Source organism: Pipistrellus hanaki (assembly GCF_964339955.1).
Source record: "Pipistrellus hanaki genome assembly, chromosome: 20".
Taxonomy (NCBI): domain Eukaryota; kingdom Metazoa; phylum Chordata; class Mammalia; order Chiroptera; family Vespertilionidae; genus Pipistrellus; species Pipistrellus hanaki.
In genome coordinates this window covers 11,877,026-11,899,895 of record NC_140522.1, presented here as the reverse complement: position 1 = coordinate 11,899,895, position 22,870 = coordinate 11,877,026, and the positions used below count along the sequence as shown (strand labels likewise).

General features: G+C 44.4%; 1 protein-coding gene across 1 annotated transcript in view; it reads right to left on the bottom strand.

Moving 5' to 3' along the window:
* Nucleotides 1-22,870, bottom strand: part of CNST (consortin, connexin sorting protein) — an 83,428-nt gene that overhangs the window by 60,339 nt on the left and 219 nt on the right. The window lies entirely within an intron of this gene.

The window sequence follows — 22,870 nt, the reverse complement described above, 5'->3', positions numbered from 1 at the left end:
CCTCTCTCACACACACATCCACCCATTTTATTTAAAGACACAAAACAGCCGAAACCGGTTTGGCTCAGTGGGTAAGAGCGTCGGCCTGTGGACTGAAAGGTCCCGGGTTCGATTCCGGTGAAGGGCATGTACCTTGGTTGTGGGCACATCCCCAGTAGCGGGTGTGCAGGAGGCAGCTGAGCGATGACTCTCCCTCATCGATGTTTCTAACTCTCTATCCCTCTCTCTTCCTCTCTGTAAAAAAATCAATAAAATATGTATTTAAAAAAATAAAAATAAAAAATAAAGACACAAAATAGAAGCCAACCGACAGAACAGTATGAGCTCCAGGACATCTTTTGGACACGCAGAAAAGCCTTTTTAGCAATAACTTCTAACTTTTTCCACTCAATCACTAATTAGAAAGTTTGCCTACTTCAGGACGATTACATTCATGGTTTAAAATGTTCCTAGAAACTGACTTCTAGGTAACTTGAAGAGAAAGGATGGACAAATCATAACACATTAAGTTACCAGCTAGCCTTTTCTTTAGTCTCACAGAGGTAATACTACACAGGAAATTGGAATCACACATATGTTGTGCTTATTTGGTTTTAAATGCTTCTTTGTAATAAAACCTATTACAAACATACTTTGAAGCCACCAGCAGAGTCCAAGAACTTGAAAATATTTTTTTTTGCTTGACCAAAACCCACCCCTTTAAAAACAAAAATTATGTTTCCTGCTACATATCTGCTACTTCATGGAAACTGTTTTACTAATTTTTAAACTTCGAGCACTTTGCTACACAAGTAATGATATAAAGCAATCTATCTATACTTTGGCCGAAACCCGTTTGGCTCAGTGGTAGAGCGTCGGTCTGCGGACTGAAAGGTCCCAGGTTCAATTCAGGTCAAGGGCATGTACCTTGGTTGCGGGCACATCCCCAGTAGGGGGTGTGCAAGAGGCAGCTGGTCGATGTTTCTCTCTCATCGACGTTTCTAGCTCTCTATCTCTCTCCCTTCCTCTCTGTAAAATATCAATAAAATATATTTTAAAAAAAATCTATCTATACTTTAATAATTAAACAGACACATAAAACTATACATTTTGCTTTGAAATAATTTTTGCTAATATAATGACAAGAGAAACATAAGTTTATTAGACAGTTACTGAATACTTACTAAGTATTTATATATAAAATTTAATCCTTACACAGGTCATACAAAGTAGTTCTATAATTATATCCACATTACAGGGAAGGAACAGAAAGATTAAATAAATAGGCCAAGGTCACAGAGCTAGTACACAGCAGAGTCAGAATACAAATCCAAAGAACCTCTCTCTCGAGCCTAGATCCTAAACCACTATAATCATTTTTATAATAACTTTAAAAAATCATGGGGGGAGGTCAAGGGGGAAAAAAAGGAGACACATGTACTACTATTTGTAATGCTTCAAACAATAAAAAAATTTTAAAAAATCAACTATTCTCAGATGTATATTTTATAAACACCAAATTGCCAGCTTTCAGGAGACAGTAACACAATTTCTAGTATTCTGGAATGTTTTCCGGATACACAGAATTTAGAAAATACGTTGAGACAAAATACAATAAAACCACCAATAAGACTACTTATTTGCTGTCCTCCTCACCTATGAAGAACTCATTTTTTAGGTTTAAAGATTAACCCACATAACATCCCTGTTAGAAACCATCAGTGGATATTGAACACGGCCTTGTCCACAGATAATAATAGCTAGCGGGCAGGTCTCAGGTATTTGCAGAACAGACGTCACCGCTGAAGCCGGGGAAGGACAGAGCAGGTCTCCAAACTGACAGTGTGCCCTGAGAGCAGTGACTGACCTCACCAATCCCTGCCGCACGCGTGTTTATAAACCACAGGCACATTTGTTCATAAATCACAGGCATGCCCCTGCGCTAACTCAGGTGCATACTCGTTTACACGCGCAGGAATGAATACGCAGACAGGATGAAAGCCTTCTGCTTCTGGCAAGGGCAGACTAGCTCATGCCAGACAAACCCTCCAGAGGGTCACGGCTAGAGAAGCCGGAAGAAAGCTTCCATGTGGAGGTCAGACAGGCTGAGCAGAGCTTTCTCTTACAGAGCGGCGGTGGGAAAGCGTTTCGGCACCTGCTGAGCGAGGTAAGCCTGGGACCTGAAAGGCCTACTTCCCCCCACCCCCCAGTTTCCTTACCCTCCCCCTCCCCCAGGCCAGGTGAGCCTGGAACAGACCAGCCCTCTGGGACTAACCCGGGAGGATCATCTCCCGCTCTGGCTGAATTAAGGCAATCTGCATCAACGTGGTTGCCTGCTGGCAACATAAATAAACTCTCTCTGGAAGAAGGAATCCAATGGTGGCTCCAATGATCTCCAACAGTTTCCACCTGTAATGCCCAGTGTGATGGAGGTGTGACAAGAATCTGGGAGGAAAGTGGTTAACAGAAAGGGATGCATAAGAGATCTTACAGTAACTGTTATTAAAATGAATCTGAGAGAAAATTTCCTAAGAGAACTAAATTGATAATACAGTAGCAAAAGCAAATAGTTTATTTTGCTTTTTCATCTAATCATTGCATGTGACTTAAAAAACTCAAATGAGCTGAAACTGGTTTGGCTCAGTGGATAGAGCGTCGGCCTGCGGACTAAAAGGTCCTGGGTTCGATTCCAGTCAAGGGTATGTACCTTGGTTGCGGTCACATCCCCGGTTGGGGGTATGCAGGAGGTAGCTGACCTCTCTCATCAATGTTTCTAACTCTCTATCTCTCTCTCTCCCTTCCTCTCTGTAAAAAATCAGTAACATATATTAAAAAACACACACAACAGAAACAACCTAAAATGAATATTCTAGATCTAAAAATACAATAATTGAAAGTATCCCAGGTATGGGACACAAGGGGAACATTTATTAATTCCCTAAAGATTTTAGAACAACAAAGAAATGAGTGCAAGATAATTTTTGAAATCCTTCAAAACACTAATAACTTTTTAATCTATTTATGAAAACTTCATTTGAATGAGTTGAAAAAGGAATAACTTGCCTAAATGCTAGCTTCTATTTTTTAAATCCAATAACTGATACCCACTGGGCCTGGCTAAGCACATTTTACTGCCATGAACAAATCACCTGCAAGATCTGTTCTTGTCTTACACTGACGTGTGTTTTCCCTGTGGTAGTGTTAGGACAAATACTAGCCTGAATGAGACCTCACAGCCCTAAGCTTCTAAGTTATAACTGAATTAATGCGTGTGTAAGATAACAGTCCAATGCTGCCTTTTACACATGTATGTCTGTGCCGCCGTCAGCAGTCTTGGGTAACTTAAGAGCTGATACATTCATAAAGGCCCAGCTGTTTACACCTTGTTTGTTTATTCCAAACATCTCTGATGTTTAATAAATAAGTGCTACCCTTGAGTCCCCACGGTTTATGCACAATTACTAAGAGAGAGAGAAAAAAAGAACATTGAATGCAATGATAGCAATGGACAACATGGATTACATTCAAAATAAGTGAGAAAAAAATGTCCCTGCATTTACCTTCTAACAGAAGAATCAGCGCAGTGGATTACTTTGCAGCGAGAGACAGCAAGACTCAAAGAGGCTGGCTAGTGGCTGTAACCAAACCATCTCTTCAAACCGGGGCTCGGTGGGAATCATGGGAGGTTTTGAATCGGTGACGGGATCGGGGTCACACATCAGGAAGAGCACTGGCCATTAGCAATATGAGGTTCCTCTCCTCTCCTCTCCTCTCCTCTCCTCTCCTCTCCTCTCCTCTCCTCTCCTCCCCTCCCCTCCCCTCCCCTCCCCTCCCCTCCCCTCCCCTCCCCTCCCCTCCCCTCCCCTCCCCTCCCCTCCCCTCCCCTCCCCTCCCCTCCCCTCCCCTCCCCTCCCCTCCCCTCCCCTCCCCTCCCCTCCCCTCCCCTCCCCTCCCCCTCCCCCTCTCCTCTCCTCTCCTCTCCAGGAGGGGACGGGGGATGCCAGAGGGGAGGGAAGGGCAGCTGGGAGGGAGAAGTTAAGGGTGAGAGGGGAGAGGGCACTAACCAAAGGATGGTGCAAACCCTGGGGAGGAGGGACGGCATCCAGGACACAGGCGGAGGGACAAGCCCTCACCAAGGGAAGGGACGTGCTTCCGTGTGACAAAAGGGCGGGGGAAGGTCACCGCATTGGGGTGAAGGTGGCGGCATTCCCATTTCAGGCCCGTCTTTCAGGGAGGCGGGGAGCGGGCTCTGAGAAGGCGGTGGGCTATGAGAAGGAGGGCCTGGGAAGCACAGAGAAGGTTCAGCCCGTGGGGTGCGGGAGGCGGCGGAGGGCCCGCAGAGTGGCTCCACTCTGAACTCACAGCCGCCCTCCACGAGGCTATCCGCACTGTCTCCCGCTATCCTACGGGTCACCCGGCCCCAGCAGCAGGGACAGGAGAGTCTTTTACTCTCTGCACTCTTTTCCACGAGTACAAAGCATCGATAGAAACGCTGAAATGTTCTCACCACAATGGGAAGATTTCTTCAGTGGACCTCACTCCGGATGTTCATTTATTTGTTCTCCCGCTCTTTGTTCTACGCCGCCCTGACATTCTTCCTACTCCCGGCTCTCTGTGGGCAACTGAATGCCGTCTGTAAAATCCTCGCCTCGCCTTTATTTCATTTAAGGAAAATGAATTCTTAAAATCACGATCTATGTTGTAACTGTCCTCAACTGTATACCAGACTTATATTTTAAAAAGCGATAGCACTGCATTTTAAGTAGATGTATTTTAAGTTTATTTCAGAGAGGAAGGGAGAGGGAGAGATAGAAACATCAATGATGAGTGAGAATCATTGATCAGCTGCCTCCTGCCCGCCCCCTACTGTGGGGATTGAGCCCAGCACCTGGGCATGTGCCCTGACCAGGCATGGAACTGTGACCTCCTGGTTCATAGGTTGATGCTCAATCACTGAGCCACACCGGCCGGGCATCACTGCATTTTGAATCAGAAAACTGGAGTTCTCTTATTATCTCACTTCCTGGGACCTAAGTTCCTGCTAGGATTCCTCCCTAATTTTAGCATTTGCTGATTCTTGCTATTTGTTCCCAAGTTCCCTGTTGTCTTTCACTGCTTCAAGTCTAAAATAAAACGGATATATCACTTCCTAGTCCCCTGTTCTGTGAGCTGCAACACTTGCTATCTGTTTAAAAAGCACAGCTCCAGGCAAACTCCTGCTTTTTCTCCGCCACCTCTCCCTGTCCACCTCCCCTCAGCGGGAAAAGCACAGCCCTGAGGCCGCCCGTGACCGGGAACAGGAGGCTGGTTCTGCCTATGCACACAGGACAGGTGCTGACTGCTCCCCACAGCGCTCTGAGAAACCAAAGGCGCACATTCGGCCAGCATTAAAGGGCGAGTCTGAGGACAGGAAACAAAGCAAATAAATCTCCACGTGGAGCCTGAACTCTGACCCCAGAAGTCCAGTCTGAGCTAAGCAGTCAATCACAGCTGTCTACTCGGAATAGGATAGACTTACTGCATAAGGGGTGGCGGGGGAGGGAGGGAATGGGGGGAGGAGACAGATGAGACAACCTGCCTGAGGGGTCCATCCTCTAACACAGTGTCTCCCAAACTTCTCTCATGATGAGAATCACCTGGTGGAGTTGTTAAAACACAGATTCCTGAATCCCAACTAAGAAGTGCTAAACTAGAATTTTTGAGAACATATAGGTAAAATTGCATACCTAACTTAGTGCTCTGTATATAACATCTGTGTTAGAGCACTAGTTAAGTATACAATTTTACCTATATGTTCCCAAAAATTCTAATTTAGCACTTCTTAGTTGGGATTCAGGAATCTGTGTTTTAACAACTCCACCAGGTGATTCTCATCATGAGAGAAGGTTGGGAAACACTGAAATAGAGTGTAGGCCTGGGGACTGAAGGGTCCCAGGTTCGATTCCAGTCAAGGGCATGTACCTTGGTTGCGGACACATCCCCAGTAGGGGGTGTGCAAGAGGCAACTGATTGATGATTCTCTCTCATCAATGTTTCTGACTCTCTATCACTCTTTCTTCCTCTCTGTGAAAAATCAATAAAATATATATTTTAAAAAAAAGAAAAAAAGAAAAGTGTGATTTGAGATTTCAAAGGAAAATACCTTTTCTTTGTAAGGAGGGTGTGATGTGCACATACTTAAGAATATTACATTCTATCGCAGAAAACAGTAGAAACGAATAAAGAGGAGCAATGAAACTAAGAACAGACTCAAACAGCTTGACATGTTGGCTATAGAACAAGTAAACAGAGGACACAGGTGCTAACCACAGCTGGGGAGGAGTGAAGGGACCAAGACCACCAACTCTTTGTTACCATATATGAGAAACCAAATGTTCATTAAAGCCCTAACTGGTTTGGCTCGGTGGCTAGAGCGTCGGCCTGAGGAATGAAAGGTCCCAGGTTCGATTCCGGTCAAGGGCATGTACCTTGGTTGCGGGCACATCCTCAGTAGGGGGTGTGCAGGAGGCAGCTGATCGATGTTTCTAACTCTCTATCTCTCTCCTTTCCTCTCTGTAAAAAATCAATAAAATATATTTTAAAAATGTTCATTAAGGTATTCCTTTTAATATATTTTTATTGATGTCAGAGAGGAAGGGAGAGGGAGAGATAGAAACATCAACGATGAGAAAGGATCTCTGATTGGCTGCCTCCTGGATGCCCCTTACTGGGGATGGAGCCTGCCACCCGGGCATGTGCTGAAGGGTCCCCGACTGAATCCGGGACCCTCCAGTCTGCAGGCCGACGTTCTATCCACTGAGCCAAACTGGCTAGTGCATTGTGAAGGTATTGATAATCATGAGTTATTAAGTCAGCCACCCGCCAATGCTGGCCATTCTAGAGCCCTCCACCCTTTCCCAGGAAACAGGGCTGAGATACATAGCTGCTCATCACGCCAGCGGGGGACAATGGAGCTCGTCCTGCATTTCTCACATGAGCAGCAGGTGCGGCTCGGGCACCTGCGGGCTGCTGAGCGGCCTGTGCACCCTCAGCCCTGTCCGCGCGGTCACCTGGGAGGGCCGACACAGCACAGAGCAGGCGGGACGAGGTAGCATCACGCAACCCAGCCCTCGGGGGGTGTGGTCCTTCCCTCTACTTGCACTTTCAAGAAAAAGAAACAAACATGAGCGGAATCACGGGGTGAGCACACACAGGGCATGTTTCCAGAACAGCAAGCGGCTGGACTTTGGAAAGAGGTGCTGCAGGGAAGCAGTGAGCGGAGAGATTGACAGCTGAGGCGGGGCTGTGTCACCAGGACAGAGGCATTCAACCCGGTGACCCTCTCACGGCCTGCGGTGGAGGCCCACCGTGTCTCCTTCCCCTGGGTCGGGAATCTCTTACTAGAAAAAAGGAGAGGCATAGCACAGGCATAGAAAGCACACACCGATTTTTTGAATGATTACATTCAAATAAAACTTCCTCTGGTGAACTGTCATGGGAGTTTCTGAACACTCTCAATTTTGCGATTTCAGTTTGTTACCTGCAGTCCCTGGACCAAAGCGGTGATCTGAGCAGCACTGGTCTAGACTGGGATGGGGCCGGGAAGCCGCTGAGGCTTCCGAATGAATGGGGGCCAGGTTGTCAGAGCTATGCTCTCCGCAGTAACCTTGGCGATGCTCAGGACGGGCGGAGGGGGAGCAGCAGGCGCAGAGAGAAGAGGTGGGATCCAGACTCAGGTGACGGTGGGGGGAATAGAAACGTGAAAGACTCTGGAGGGAGAATGAACAATTTGGATGACTGCCTCGATGTGGAAGGTAAGAGACTTTGACCTTTGACCTATGGGCCTGGGAGGCAGCAGTGTGGGAAGGAGAGAACGCGGGGGTGGGGGGTGGGGGTGGGAGAATGGAGGGACCATTCTAGTTACATGGTACCTTCTTCCCAGCCAGCTTCCCTAGCTGCCTGTCCCATCACCTCCTGATGCTTTGCTCAAGGTGTCAGTGATAGGTGGTGAGAGAGAGACCAGAGGAGGAGAAGGAGGAGAAGGAGGAGGAGGAGGAGGAGGAGGAGGAGGAGGAGGAGGAGGAGGAGGAGGAGGGAAGGAGACTGCAAGAGGCTTTATCATTTGGCCTGAGAAGTGTCTCCAAGTCTGAGGCAACAGCTAACACAGAGTCTGCACGGAACCATTGCAAAGACTTAGGTGTTAGAACGAAATAAGCACTGCAGGTTCCAGAGTAGCCAGTGGCCACGGCCCCGCGGGGCCCACTTTTGCTCTGGTCTGTCTCGCAAGGTGTTCGGTGCACGCATGTCACTGCCAGCAGCGTTCAGGCTGAGCAGAGTGAGCGCTGCCGCTTGCCCAGCCCTCACCACAGCGCTCGGCACACACCGCGCTTCTGAGTGCTTGTTCGATCGAACCAAAGGCTCTTTCCACGACCTTTGGTCGGAGGAAATCGATGCAGAAAAAATGGTTACGTGACTTCAGATGACATTTAAAATGCACTTACCAACAAAAACCCACAAGTATTATCTGGTAGAAACAGAAATAGAGCGGAAACGCCAAAGCAAAGAGTATTTCTGTCATTGAAAGTTTAACTATGACAACAAGTCAGCAATTCCAAAAGAAGAAGCATGAGTTAGTAAAACGGGACCAGAGAAGAGTCAGAATAAGGGGGAACAGGAGGAGAGGGAAGAGGCTTTTGGGGGTCACATGGGGGTACTGAGGCTGGGATGGAAAACTGGCTAATGAGCACAACAGGACTTTGTTGTCTTGTTTACATGTTTATTTCAGAACAATTATCAATTCTGACGATGTTTTGACCACATAAACATTTGCACCTGAATGACTGCCTTCTGCATGTTCTTTTGCTAAAAGAAAGATGATCTAGTACCTTTATTTCTGAAGATTTATGCTCAATAAGAAAAAAAAAAGAGAGAGAAAGAGGAGGAGGAGGAGGAGGAGGAGGAAGAGGAGGAGGAGAAGGACAGACAGACATCAATGTGAGAGAGAAATAGCAATCAGCTGCCTCCTGCATGCCCCACCCGGGGCCCCAGCCCACAACCTAGGCCTACGCCCGACTGGAGATCCCACGGCAGCCCTCAGTGTTCGGGAGCCGCCCAGACAGCTGGGCCGCGCCGGTCAGCGCAGAAAAGGAACGGGAAACCCTCTCTCACAAAGATGAGCGCGGACTCATCCTCCAAAGGCTTCCTTTATTCCTGGCACTGCTCTATGTATTCTGCATCCGTTATCTCCGTTAACTCCAGTAACTCCTAAGAAGTATCCCTCCCCCGTTTTACAAAGGAGAAACCTAAACAGTTTGTCCAAGTCACGGGCCAGTGAGTGAAAAACCAAATGCTCAGTTACAGGGCCGCGGTGAGTAAGTTCGTTCATATGCCAAATGTCACAAAACCACAAAATGGGTGCCCTGCGAATCTTACTCAAAGGAGGGAAGCAGACTCCAAAATCATAAATACAGTCTCAACTCTGTTCACACACACTCTGAGGAGACGGAGAGTAAATATCCTATGCCGTCCATCGCTTTTGCTCTTGGTTGATGGGAGTACAAGGATTTTTCCCCTGCACTTTTCTGTATTTTGCATATTTAAGCATCATCTGTTTCTACTCAAACAACTTTTTAAAAAGCATTTAGTCAGGGACACAGAGTTTTCTTAAGAATCGCTAGGAATGCTAAGAGTTAATGGAAATATTAATATTATTCACCTTTTAAAAAAAAAGAAAATAATTCAAATACATAGAAGATGACAAAGGTTTAGCAAATTAAACCAAAATGCACCATTTACTAAGTGCCTTCCACCTGCCAGACGCTGGCAGGCAATCACTCTGACATGCATTATTTCCTGCAATAACTGTGTAGGGCTTTTCTTTTAGAGAGTGTGTTTATCCATCACTTCAGAGGATATCCATTGCCTTAGAGCCCTAACTATTTTATTTTTTTTCATTATCATTTTTTACTTAATTTATTGGGGTGACATTGGTTAATAAAATGATAAAGGTTTCAGGTGTACAATTCTGTAACATCATCTGTACATTATATTGTGTGTATACCACCCCCGTGGCCCTGTTTTATAACATCAGACCTGCTACCTCTGCCAATAACCTACAGCCACGATATTCAACCCATGAGCCACAAGGATTCTTTTTTTTTTTTTTTTTTTTTTTAATATATTTTATTGATTTTTTACAGAGAGGAAGGGAGAGAGATAGAGAGCTAGAAATGTCGATGAGAGAGAAACATCAACCAGCTGCCTCTTGCACAACCCCTACCGGGGATGTGCTCGCAACCAAGGTACATGCCCTTGACCGGAATAGAACCCGGGACCCTTCAGTCCAAAGACCAACACTCTACCGCTGAGCCAAACCAGTTTTGGAGTTACGAGGATTCTTAACACACACACCACCTGACTACTTAGTCAGGGCCCTGACTCTTACCCCTTAGACTAGGGGTGTCGAACTCAATCAGAGAAGGGACCAAAATCTAAAATCCAGCCTAAATCGCGAGCCGAATGGTTTACTGAACAGTCATAAACTGACAATGTCATAAACTGACAGCGGAGTGCAGTGATGACAGCGCGGTGCGGGCCACATTGCAAGGCCTGGCGGGCTGGATTTGGCCCGCGGACCTTGTGTTTGACACATGTGCCTTAGACTGTCAAATGAAAACATGACTACACCCAACACAACAACAGCAGTCCGACGTAAATGCATCAAAATCATAACTACTCCCCCCCCCCCCCCCCCCCAGATTGGCCAAAGACTTTTGGTGTGCCGCAGAATTTGAGTAATGACTTTATGTGCCAGGAGAGGAAAAAGTCTGGAAATGGCTGACCTCCAGAAATAGAAATCCCTACAAAGCCACTTCTCCAGCACAAAGCAGAGCCTCCCTGGGGCGGAACTAACTCCAGACCCTAGAAACGAACCCGTCAGAAGTGTTTCACAACCTTTTCCTACATGATTACCAAATCCTACATCAAAAAGGTCAGAGGAAGAAATAAAATTCTACACAACAGGCCGAGTCAACTATAAATTATACTGAGAAACGTTTTCCGTGTATATTTCCTTTCCTTAAAAAAAAAACAAAAAAGAACAAAACTACATAAAGCCATTCGTGCCATTAAGAGATAAAATTATGTATACATATTTGGGGCCTGGCCAGTGTGGCTCAGTGATTGAGCATCGACCATGAACCGGGAAGTCAAGGTTCGATTCCCATCAGGGCACATGCCCAGGTTGCGGGCTCAGTTCCCAGTGTGGGGTATGATACGGGAGGTAGTGGATTGATGATTCTCACCATTGATGTTTCTCCCTTTCCCTTCCTCGCTGAAATAAAAATATAGTTAAAAATATGTATTAGGGACTTGTATTTTTCGTGAAATGTTTTGATGGAAGGGCTCATTCCCACTGCATTTCCCACAGCATTAGCCATGCTGATCACCTCCGGGCTCAACTACTAACCAGGAAGCTCACAGGAACTAATGCTAGGTTTAGAGTCATTCACAAGCCATCATTATTTCAAATTTTTCGCTAAAATGTATATTGATGTTGTAATATGTACATACATATGTGCATTGTAACATGCAGATTTATATGAATTATAAGTAATTTAAAATTAACTTATGAATTCAACCAGAATAAAGAACATAATAATCCATATGGCATTAAACAATGTTTACACTATTTTTAAGTTATAAAAATTAACCTAGGAGTTAACTTACTCTCTACTCTTCCTTGGAACAAGGAGTAAAAACCACTGAATCTATCATCAGAAGTTATGAAATTTCAAAATGATTTTGGTGATATTTACTTTTAATTAAGGCTTCATCCCCTCCCTCAGCCCTTTTAATCCGTCCTCCAGAAAACACTGCCTCTGTGTTTTACATAATAAAAGCAGTGACTTGATATATTTGTGGAATGAGTATTTCTTCATGTTGCGAAGATCTGTAATGACTTCTTACAGTCTCGTTGATTTAGCTAGTGTCACCACCATCTTATCTTTCTTCTGAGCATCAAAACAATCTATTCATCTCAGATGAGTATCAATATCTCCAACATTCCACAACCACTACCCATTACTTAAACCCCTATTCTTTTCACTTGCAATTCCTTACCGCCATTTCCCCTCCTGCCACCCAGTTCAACCACATCAAGAACTCCAGACTCCGAATTTTCCTTCCTTCCTTCCTTCCTTCCTTCCTTCCTTCCTTCCTTCCTTCCTTCCTTCCTTCCTTCCTTCCTTCCTAGCAATGAATCCAGGCATCATCTCCAGCTACTTCCTTAGTCCTTTTATATTTCTACTAGAGGCCCGGTGCACGAAATTTGTGCACAGAGGGTGGGAGGGGAGGGTCACCTCAGCCCAGCCTGCACCCTTGCCAATCCAGGACATCCCTCTCACAATCCTGGACTGCTGGTTCCTAACTGCTCACCTGCCTGCCAGCCTGATCACCCCCAACTGGTCCCACACCCCCAAGCCTGGTTGCCCCCAGCTGCCCCTCCTGCCGGCCCGGTGGCCCCACACAGCCTGTGTGGTTGTCCGTTCGGTTGTGACAGTCACTTAGGTTTTTATAAAGATAGGCTGCACCTACTCTAGTGCGTATCAACCTAACCACCTTTTCTGCTAAAGAAAATGACAGCTACCCAGATTGGTGACTCCATAAAAGCAGTGCCCACCCGACCTCAGAGGAGCCTCGGTGCTGGCCAGATACCATTCATTCCTCCTGGAGCTCCCAGACACAGCCTCCAAAGCTGAACTAAACCGTTACCAGTGGTCCCCAGGCCCCATCCCATCCCCAGCTCAGTGGTCTCACCCGGACCCCAAGGGAACAGAGGTGACCAGGCGTTAGTTAGACAACAGTATTTCCCCTTATCTCAGGAGAAGCATGTTCTCTCTGCTGTTCAAGGGCAGTTTTCCTCCTGCACCCACCTGCTCGCCCTCTTCCATCTCACCAGGCAGCATGCCTATCTAACCAAGCTTTCTATGGACCCATTCCTCTCCTTGGGGAGGGCATCCCTACAAACATAGGTCTCCTTTACCCTAACCCCAAGTGACCGACTTTTTGGACTTCCAGGAAAACATCCAACTGTAAGAATTAATTCTCTACCTGTAAAATGCACGGATGGCAAACAAATGATAAAAACAAAAACAAACCGAAGTACCCTACATGGTACTAAAAAAGAAGAAAGAGTAAATGCTAGCCTGGCCGCTATGGCTCAGTAGACCATGAACCCTGAGGTCATGGTTCGATTCCCAGTCAGGGCACAAGCTGGGGTTGTGAGTTTGATCAGCAGTGTGGGGTGTGCAAGGAGGCAGCCAATCAATGACTCTCTCATCATTGATGTTCCTATCTCTCTTTCCCTTTCTCTTTGAAATAAATTTTAAAAAAGAGAGAGTAAATGCTAAACATATGAAAAATACAGGGTAAGATATTTGAGGAAGACTGTTTGTGGGTTTTTTTTGTTTGTTTGTTTTTAAAGAATCCCTATGCCTTTTCTCATCAAATAATCTATCAAATTATCTTTAAGTAAAAAACTACTAAAAATGAAGCTTATATCAAGGGATCTTTACAAACCTACAGTTGCTTATAAGAGTTGAAGATTTATAACTAATTAAATTCAAATTAATTCTGCAGTTCCTATCTTTTTTGGGGGGAAGGTTTTTGAAGAATCTAATGAAAGCTAGGAATCCCCTCCTCAGAAAAATACCCAGATACCACCACTAAGTTATAAATGTCATTTCAGGAGGCTTACAGGTCCCTGACACCCTGTTTTGGGGCCCCAATTAAAAACCTGGCTAATCCCAGAAATTGTATTTTATTCTCGTCAAATAGGTAGCTACTGGTTCCCATTCCTACAATAAAATATCTCAACATTTATGCCATTAATCCTTACACTGATAGCTGACATAAAGTTGACATACTGTTTTGAATCTCTAGTACACAAAGTTAACAGACATACAGGAAGGGAGATAAGTATAGAATTCTGCGAATATGTTTTCTTGTACTTAAGTCATTCCAGAGACATATTTTGATGGGGTTTGGGGGAAAGAAAAATATTCCAGAAAAGGCAGTTGTTAGCTTAGAAATTCTAAGGAAAGATAAACCTATATAAGAAAAAGTGATCCCAGAGGAGGATAAATTCCAGTGCTTTGGAAGATGGCTGGTAGAACATGATTTCCCCCCAAAGATGTTTTTATTTCAGTGGAGGAGATGCCCTAGAGCCGTGGTCAGCAAACTGTGGCTCATGAGCCACATGCGGCTCTTTGGCCCCTTGAGTGTGGCTCTTCCACAAAATGCCACGGCCTGGGCGAGTCTGTTTTGAAGAAGTGGCGTTAGAAGTTTAAAAAAATTTGGCTCTCAAAAGAAATTTCAATCATTGGACTGTTGATATTTGGCTCTGTTGACTAATGAGTTTGCCGACCACTGCCCTAGAGAAAGAGACACTATTAAATATAGCCTAGTTGAGTCTTTTCTTTTTCAACTTTAGGTTAATATGAGATGGATCTGCCTCTGGTGACAATATGAGCTTTGGTGAATATAGGACCTATTGATCAATTTCAAATGTAAGACTATTAAGACAAATGATCTTTTCTCTCCTTAGTCACAAAACATTTATAGTATGATTTAAACAAGGCAGTCATATGACATTGCTTCTAATTTTGGCTCTTTGCAGTGCTGATATATAACTCTAATTGGCCTGGCAAAGAACCCCACACCAAAATTGTAGTGAACTGTTGGGAACTGTTGAAGGAAATAAAGCCAGATGACTGAATTTGGATCTAGAAATCACAAATGGATATAAATAAAGTCTTTTTCAGGAAATTAAATTTCATCATTTTCTAATTAGCATAGTTTCTACAAACTTCCACTCCTCTTTTTAGCTGAGTTGAACTTGAGGGAAGAAATAGTTTCATTTACTTGGTATGAATTCTTTCAAGACCTGGTTTAAATAAAGTTTTCATTCTCCACAAATGAAAAACACACACACACAAAAACTAAGGTACTCTTTGGTATTTCTAGGCTTCCATAAATTGAATGAATTTTCACAAATATAAGTCCTCATTGAAAATTTTTAAGCAATATCTTACAGTTCAACTAAAAATTGTTGTTTTTAAAGATTTGTTTGTAAAGTGGTAATACCCACAGAAGAGGAAATGGTTAAGAAGAAAAACAATAAATGCATTAAATCAAAATATAAGTGATATGCTCTCAAATATTCCGGAACAGCATTCTTTACCTTACCACAGAGTCCACATATTTTAAGTAAATTATTTAAGATCTGTAATATAAAAGTTATTTTTAAAATGTTAGTTTTCTATCACTAAATTAGAAAACCACAACCACCTAATTCACTGGGATTTCAAAATGTAGTTAATATAGCAAAACCATGTAATTATTTAATCTGGTATTACTTTTCCAGGAAAAACAGTCTAAGTATTCCCATAAGAGAAGTTAATAGATATGAAAATTACAAAATATTGTTAATTACTAAAATCTTCTAGGTATTGTCAATTAAAATGCCAAATGCCCAAATATCAACAAAGGTGGTTACATTTGTCATTTACAGCTTCAGGATTCTTCTTAAAAGGAAAAAGTAGGGAGAAACCAAGATGGTGGCAAGGTAAACACCTAAACTGCTACCTGGCACAACTACTTCAAAACTACAACAAAAAAAACAACGGACATCATCCAGAACCACAGGAAGGCTGGCTGAGTGGAAATTCTGTGACTAGCAGGAAAGAGAAAAGCACACTGAGATTAACAGGAGCTGTAGAAGGCAAATGTTCAGAAGCGCATGAATGGAGAGGGCTGGCAATTGAGTACGTGGTGGGCTTTCTCAATCAGGAGGGAGACACAAGCTCCCGATTGTTCTGAACTCCAGTTGTGGGAGAGACTCTGGGAACCCAGACTCATATGGGGAGAAACTGGATTGTCTGGCAGCAGGCAAAACTCGAGGATGGTTTTCTCTCAGAAGTGCTTACAGAGATTACCGTGGGAAACTGAGAACCAGGGGTCTCTCTCATCAAACAACGATGGGAAGCCATTGTTGTTTGCTCCACCCTGAGACTCCACCCCATCCAAGCTGAGTGAAGAGGCTTTTGCATATGAATGGCCTGGTCCTTTGAATTTTAAACTAACCTACAGCTGAGTCAGTGAGACCCAGAACATCTAAAAGCAGGCCCAAAGCCCCACAGCAGCTTGCACTGCTTCATAGCTGGGCCTCATCTGGGCACCTCCAAAACCCAAACAAAAAAGAGGAATCTGCAGATCTTTCCATAGCTCCTGCTGGGTGGCCTCAGGCAGAGACTAAATTTGCACCTCCTTGGAGATCCAAGAGCCAGTGTACCCATGGATCAGAGTGGGACCATCCAGATTACAACTCCTCACATCCATAATGGACACACTCAGGGGGCAGACTCAGTGAGCACCAAAGCCCCAATGAAGCAAGTCTTGTCTCATAAGGGTGTCTCCAGCATGGAAGTTCTCCCATCTTAGACACAGCTGATCCTCACGGCCAGTTGGCCTGGAGGTCAATTCCTCCCAGTGATACCAACAAAAATCAAGACTTGACTACAACAAGACTGTTCACACAGCCCACAAAGGGGAGCACCATAGTGTCCACCTCAGGTAAATGGGGAGTCTGAGTCACTGGGCCCTATAGGACACCTATCACATAAGGCCACTCTATCAACTCAGGGAAGCAGCCAAAATTCGGAGACAAAGAAACAGGTCACTAATGAAAGAAATGGAGGAAAGCAAATGACTGGATATAGAGTTCAAAACCATGGTTATAAGGTTTTTCAAGAATTTCCTAGAAAAGGCGATAAATTTAGCAAGATCCTTGAGGATATGAAAAAGGACCAACTAGAAATTAGGCATACACTGACTGAAATAAAAAATAATAAGTAGAGATCCAACAGCAGACCAGAGGAATGCAAGAATCAAGTCAAAGATTTGAAATACAAAGAAGCAAAAAACACCCAACTGAAAAAGTAAAAAAGAAAAATGAATCCAAAAATATGAAGATAGTGTAAGGAGCATCTGGGACAACTTCAAGCGTACCAACATCAGAATTATGGGGGGGGGGGGGGGGGTGTCGGAAGAAGAGAGAGAGCAAGATACTGAAACCTATTTGAAGAAATAATGACAGAAAACTTCCCCCACCTGGTGAAAGAAATAGACTTGCAAGTCCAGGAAGCACAGAGAACCCCAAACAAAAGGAATCCAAAGAGGACCACACCAAAACGCATCATAATTAAAATGCCAAGAGCAAAAGAGAAAAAGAGAGAATATTAAAAAGCAGCAAGAGAAAAACAATTAGTTACCTACAAGGGAGCACCCATACGACTGTCAGCTGATTTCTCAACATAAATTATGCAGGCCAGACTGGAGTGGCAAGAAATATTCAAAGTGATGAATAGCAAGAACCTGCAACCAAGATTACTCTACCTGGGAAAGCTATCATTCAGAATTAAAGGGCAGAGAAAGAGCTTCACAGATAAGAAAAAGCTAAAGGAGCTCACCACCACCAAACCAGTATTATATGAAATGCTGAAAGGTATCCTTTAACAAGAGAAAGAAGAAGAAAAAGGTAAAGATAAAAATTATGAACAACAAATACATATCTATCAACAAGTGAATCTAAAAATCTAGTGGATAAAAACTCTGATGAACAGAATAAACTGGTGAATATAATAGAATCAAGGGCATAGAAAGGGAGTGGACTGACAATACTCAGTGGGAAAGGGGGTAGGGGTGCGGGAAGAGACTAGATAAAAATCATACACCTATGGATGAGGACAGTGGGGGGAGGTAAAGTCGAGGGTGGGGTGGGAACCTGATGGAGGTGAGCTATAGGGGGGAAAAAGAGGAACAAGTGAAATAATCTGAACAATAAAGATTTATTTAAAAAAAAGAAAAAGTGATCATGATCTGTCAGTATCTTGACTCTCTCTCTCTCTCTCTCTCTCTCTCTCTCTCTCTCCTTCCTATATGGCTGATGAGGCTGAAAACAGGAAGTCCTCAGGGATGGCAGGGAGGAGTGGTATAATGGAAAAAAGTTTCCATATCCAAACATGTTCAAGAGATGAATCTCAAAATTTAAGCACTCTCAAGCTATTAAAAGATTCAGAATTTTTAAATGATGCATTTCTTTTGTTCAGGATGGCTCAGACATGATTTTTATTATCTATGGAGGTATAGTTGAGTCATGATGTAGTTCTTAAAAGAATATGATAAGTGAATTATTTCAAATGCATAAAACCCCAAAGTATTCTCTGGTTAAAGGAAATGTCATTTCCCCTCAGGCAATGATTCCCAAATAAAGGAAAGCCTGTGTTCATGCGAGTCCTAAAGGCCCCAAACTGGAGAGAATGCTACATAACAGACTGAAGACACAGACATAGTCAGTAAACAACTACACACTAAAAACTTCATCCTTGTAGAGGGCACTCAAATCATATTAGAGCTTTAAAAAACAACTCAAAACTGAAGATTGACAGACTATCAATTACTCTTCCTCAAATAACTAAAAAATTGTAAAGACTACTTTGTAGGATTAAAACAATGTATTCTCGCCGAAACCGGGTTGCTCAGTGGTTAGAGCATAGGCCCTCGGACTGAAAGGTCCCGGGTTCGATTCCGGTCAAGGGCATGTACCTTGGTTGCGGGTACATCCCCAGTGGGCAGTGTGCAAGAGGCAGCTGATCGATGATTCTCTCTCATCGATGTCTCTAACTCTCTATCCCTCTCTCTTCCTCTCTGTAAAAAAAATCAATAAAATATATATATTTAAAAAACACACACACAAAAACACAATGTATTCTCTTATCCAACTACAATGGAATCGATGGGTAGCCATGTGGATTCAAAGGCAACAATATATTCTCCTGCATCACACACCTGTTCTTCTCATGGAACAAGCAACATTCAGCAACCACCCCGTCCCTTCTGCCTTTGATCCTTTCATATTCCACACGCTGCCAACTCTCCCGACTAGAGTCTACCGAGGGAAGAGTCTTGTTTGCTGACCAGGTCATACAAAACTTCCTTATGCCTAATTTCTTTATAAAGGTTGGGAAGGGGGCACTTTTTTTGTATTAAATGACACTGAATTTAATTAGGCCTTCAGATAAGTTTGGACAGTAAATGTAGGTGTAAGACAGGCAGCTAAAGGAAGATTTAGGCAAGTTTATTAGAGTACAGAGATCAAGATAAGGCCCACGACCGGTCCCTGCGGATCCCCATTGAGGTCAGCGAGGTGCTGGGTTACCTTCCCACAGTGTTATCTTTCCGTTATGACAGCTTTGAAAACAGAGAAGGTTCCGTGCACATCAGCACCTCGTGGTTGCAAAAACAATGTAGAGCACATACCTTGCCAACGTGTCAGTAGGTTTATATAAAACCTGCCGGATTTCCTTTTAAACTTACCTGAACCACCGTATGCACGGGTTAATCTTTTACTATAATACTACTCAGGTTCCCAGAACTTTTCAGCCCAAAACCTATCCTCTTTCTTTCCACGTTTTGCTAAAAATATTCTATCTTTTCCTTGGTAAGAAACACCATCATTTGGAGAAGTGCATTCACAAAACTTAGCCATCCCTAAAACAGATGCAGAATATGTCTACAATAGTAGGCACTCCACCTGTTTACAACGAATTCCATCTTCCTGTAGGTCCTTAACTTCTCCTGAATACCGACAGATACAGTAGCCAGACTAGGAGAGAGAGCGCCCTGACACATTGTTGACAGCAGGTGGAAATAAATGTGACAAGGTCACCCCAGGAGATGACTGAGTGCTCCATCATCTCCTGGCCCTCACTGGACAGGCACCTGGCACCTGTTTCTCCTCCTCTTTGTTAACACAGTCAACACCAAAGAGGAAGAGACTTCTTGGAAGCTTCTCTCCTGCACAGAAGCTTCTGTTTGAACATGGCAGCCCTTTCGGAAAAGGGGTTTTAATACTCCAGAGGCACACAGCAACCTGGCGACAGCTGGGACCTCCCCGAGGCCACCGAGCACTTAAAATGTCACCAATCTGAGTTCAGACAGACCGTGAGTTCAAATACACAGCGGGCTTTGTAGATTTAGAGGGAAAGAATGTAAAATGATCTCATGAGTAACTTTTAAAATCTGACATTAAAATACTATACATAGGATGAAATGAAATGCTAGTAAAATTAATTTCACTTGTTTCTTTTTTACTTCGCTATTTTGATAGGAAACTTTAAAATGCTTATGTGGCTTTCCAAAGAACAGAACTACTGCAGACCTAGAGCAGTGGTGGGCAAACTCATTCGTCCACAGAGCCAAATATCAACAGTACAACGATTGAAATTTCTTTGGAGAGCCACATTTTTTAAACTTAAACTTCTTCTGCCGAGACCGGTTTGGCTCAATGGATAGAGTGTCAGCTTGGGGACTGAAGGGTCCCGGGTTCGATTCCGGTCAAGGGCATGTACCTTGGTTGCGGGCGTATCCCCAGTAGGGGGTATGCAAGAGGCAGCTGATCGATGACTCTCTCTCATCGATGTTTCTAACTCTCTATCTCTCTCCCTTCCTCTCTGTACAAAATCAATAAAAATATATTTAAAAAAAAAACAACAACAAACAAACAAAAGCAAAACTTAAACTTCTTCTAACGCCACTTCTTTAAAATAGACTCGCCCAGGCCGTGGTATTTTGTGGAAGAGCCACACTCAAGGGGCCAAAGAGCCGCATGTGGCTCATGAGCCGCAGTTTGCTGACCACAAACCTAGAGCCTTGATTTTAACAGCAAACTAGATCACTTGGCATTTCCCGATTACAAAGGCCATTTAAAAACCAAAGGAAAAAGCAGTATTTCCCCTTGTGTACCACTTACATTGAGATGGCAATAAAAATAACTTAAGAAGACTGTAAGAATAATCAGCAGAGTCACTTTGCACTGATATCTTTTTAAAGAAAAATTGCCTCAAAAAGGCAAAAATAGCACAGGATGTAAAAACCACACCTCTTAAGGAAGTTAAGATGCAAATACACAAACCAAGTTTTCCTAATAAAGTGGGTTTAAAAGCTGATGATCAGCTTGTCTTTAAAGTGAAAAGGATATGTACAGGACCCGGGGACTCAGAAACAAAACATACACGATTCTCTCTCTTTACTATTCAAAGACCTTCAACCACAAACAAGCCATTCACACTATAAAAATGGAAATAATCATCATAACCTAATTCTCTTTCTCAAAACCTAAAGAAAAAAAGTTTCCTTATGGCCGAGTAGGCTACCTTCAGTCTACACATTATGACATTAAAAAAGCACATCTTAAAATAAGAATTTTAAACGCACAGTTTTTAAAAAGTATGTTTTAAAAAATACATGTTTATTGATTTCAGAGAGGAAAGGAGAGGGAGAGAGAGATAGAAACATCCATGATGAGAGAGAATCATGGATCGTCTGCCTCCTGCACACCCTCCACCAGGGATTGAGCCCAAAACCCGGGCTGATACCCTGACCAGGAATGGAACCGTGACCTCCTGGTTCATAGATCGACACTTACCACTGAGCACGCCAGCTGGGCTCAAAGTATTTGTGAAGTGAGTAATCAAATGACACATCCCCATGCATGAACTATTTCTTCCTCTACAATAAAACATCACTCTGCTTTGATTTAAAAATATTTAGGCCTCCAGGGCTCAGCGGGCGGGGGGTTGATAGATAGGAATGTGTTTCTGAATCTATGAAAATATGTTTTAAGGGGAGAAAGGAATACAGCTCAGTAAAGGATGGCATGCCAGTAGTCAGAGGATGCCAAAGTTACTTCTAGAACATTGTCACTGGGAATACAGTATACACACACACACACACACACACACACACACACACAAACAAACAAACAAAAAAACCCTCAGGGAATTAAGATGTACGGGTCCCTAGAGCTCCCACACCAGTTGATTGGATGACAGTTTCCATGGTGCCCTAACAAATTCAGAGTCCAACAGGGCCACAGTTGACTGTCAGCTATGTATCCATTGGATGCTCATCAGCCGAATATAATCCCCAGGCTTCTATTTATGCGACGATGCATTCCGCAGATACCTTTTTCCTTGTGCATTCAAATGCCAAGCCTCAGTCACTCACACACACTCCCCGTGCAGTCAGCAGCAAGGACTGCACATAGTTTCAGCCGGCAGCAGCCGGCGTGGCTGCAGGTCCTTCCCGGTGGAGAGGGCAGTGGGCAGAGCCCCGAGGGCAATCCTTCCACACTGAAGCCACTCGCGGAGCACCGCGTCCCCCAGCCTTAGCCAGCGGGTGCAGCGCCGGCCAGCGCTTCCATTAGCATCCTATTTTTAGAGTGTTGGGAGCTAGCTGGCCTTTTGCATTGCATTCCGCGGGAGGGCTATTTTGCAACACAGGGAGCAACACAAGCATCCTGAAGTCCTCATCCTCTTAAGCTAAGACAGGCATGTTAAGCCTTTAAGTCGTCTTCTTATTTTTTTCCCCAATCTGAACTTTCAATCTGTTCCGCACGCAAATTTAAAAAGGAAGGCGATACCGCGGGAGGGAGGGAGGAGAGACCAGGTGGCTCTGGACAAGTCGGGGGCAGGTACGCGGGGGGAGCCGAGCCCGGTGCGGGCAGGGGCCGCGGCGGCAGATGGGGAGGAGCGGGCGCCGCAACGCAGGCTCCGGGGACCGGGAGGCACCGCGCCGGCCGCCGGGCCCCTCGGGAGGGGGAAATTGGCGCGAGGAAAACAGGGGAGCAGGGAAGGAGCGGAGGGAGAGGGGGGAACCGGGCTACACCTCACCCCGAGGGCAAGGGCGGCGCAGCAGCCCGAGGAGCCAGCCAGCACCGCGCCGGGAGGAGACGAGGGTTTCAGGCGGCTCTGCACCCCGAGAACCGCCGGCGGGCGCCCTGCATCCCGCTCGC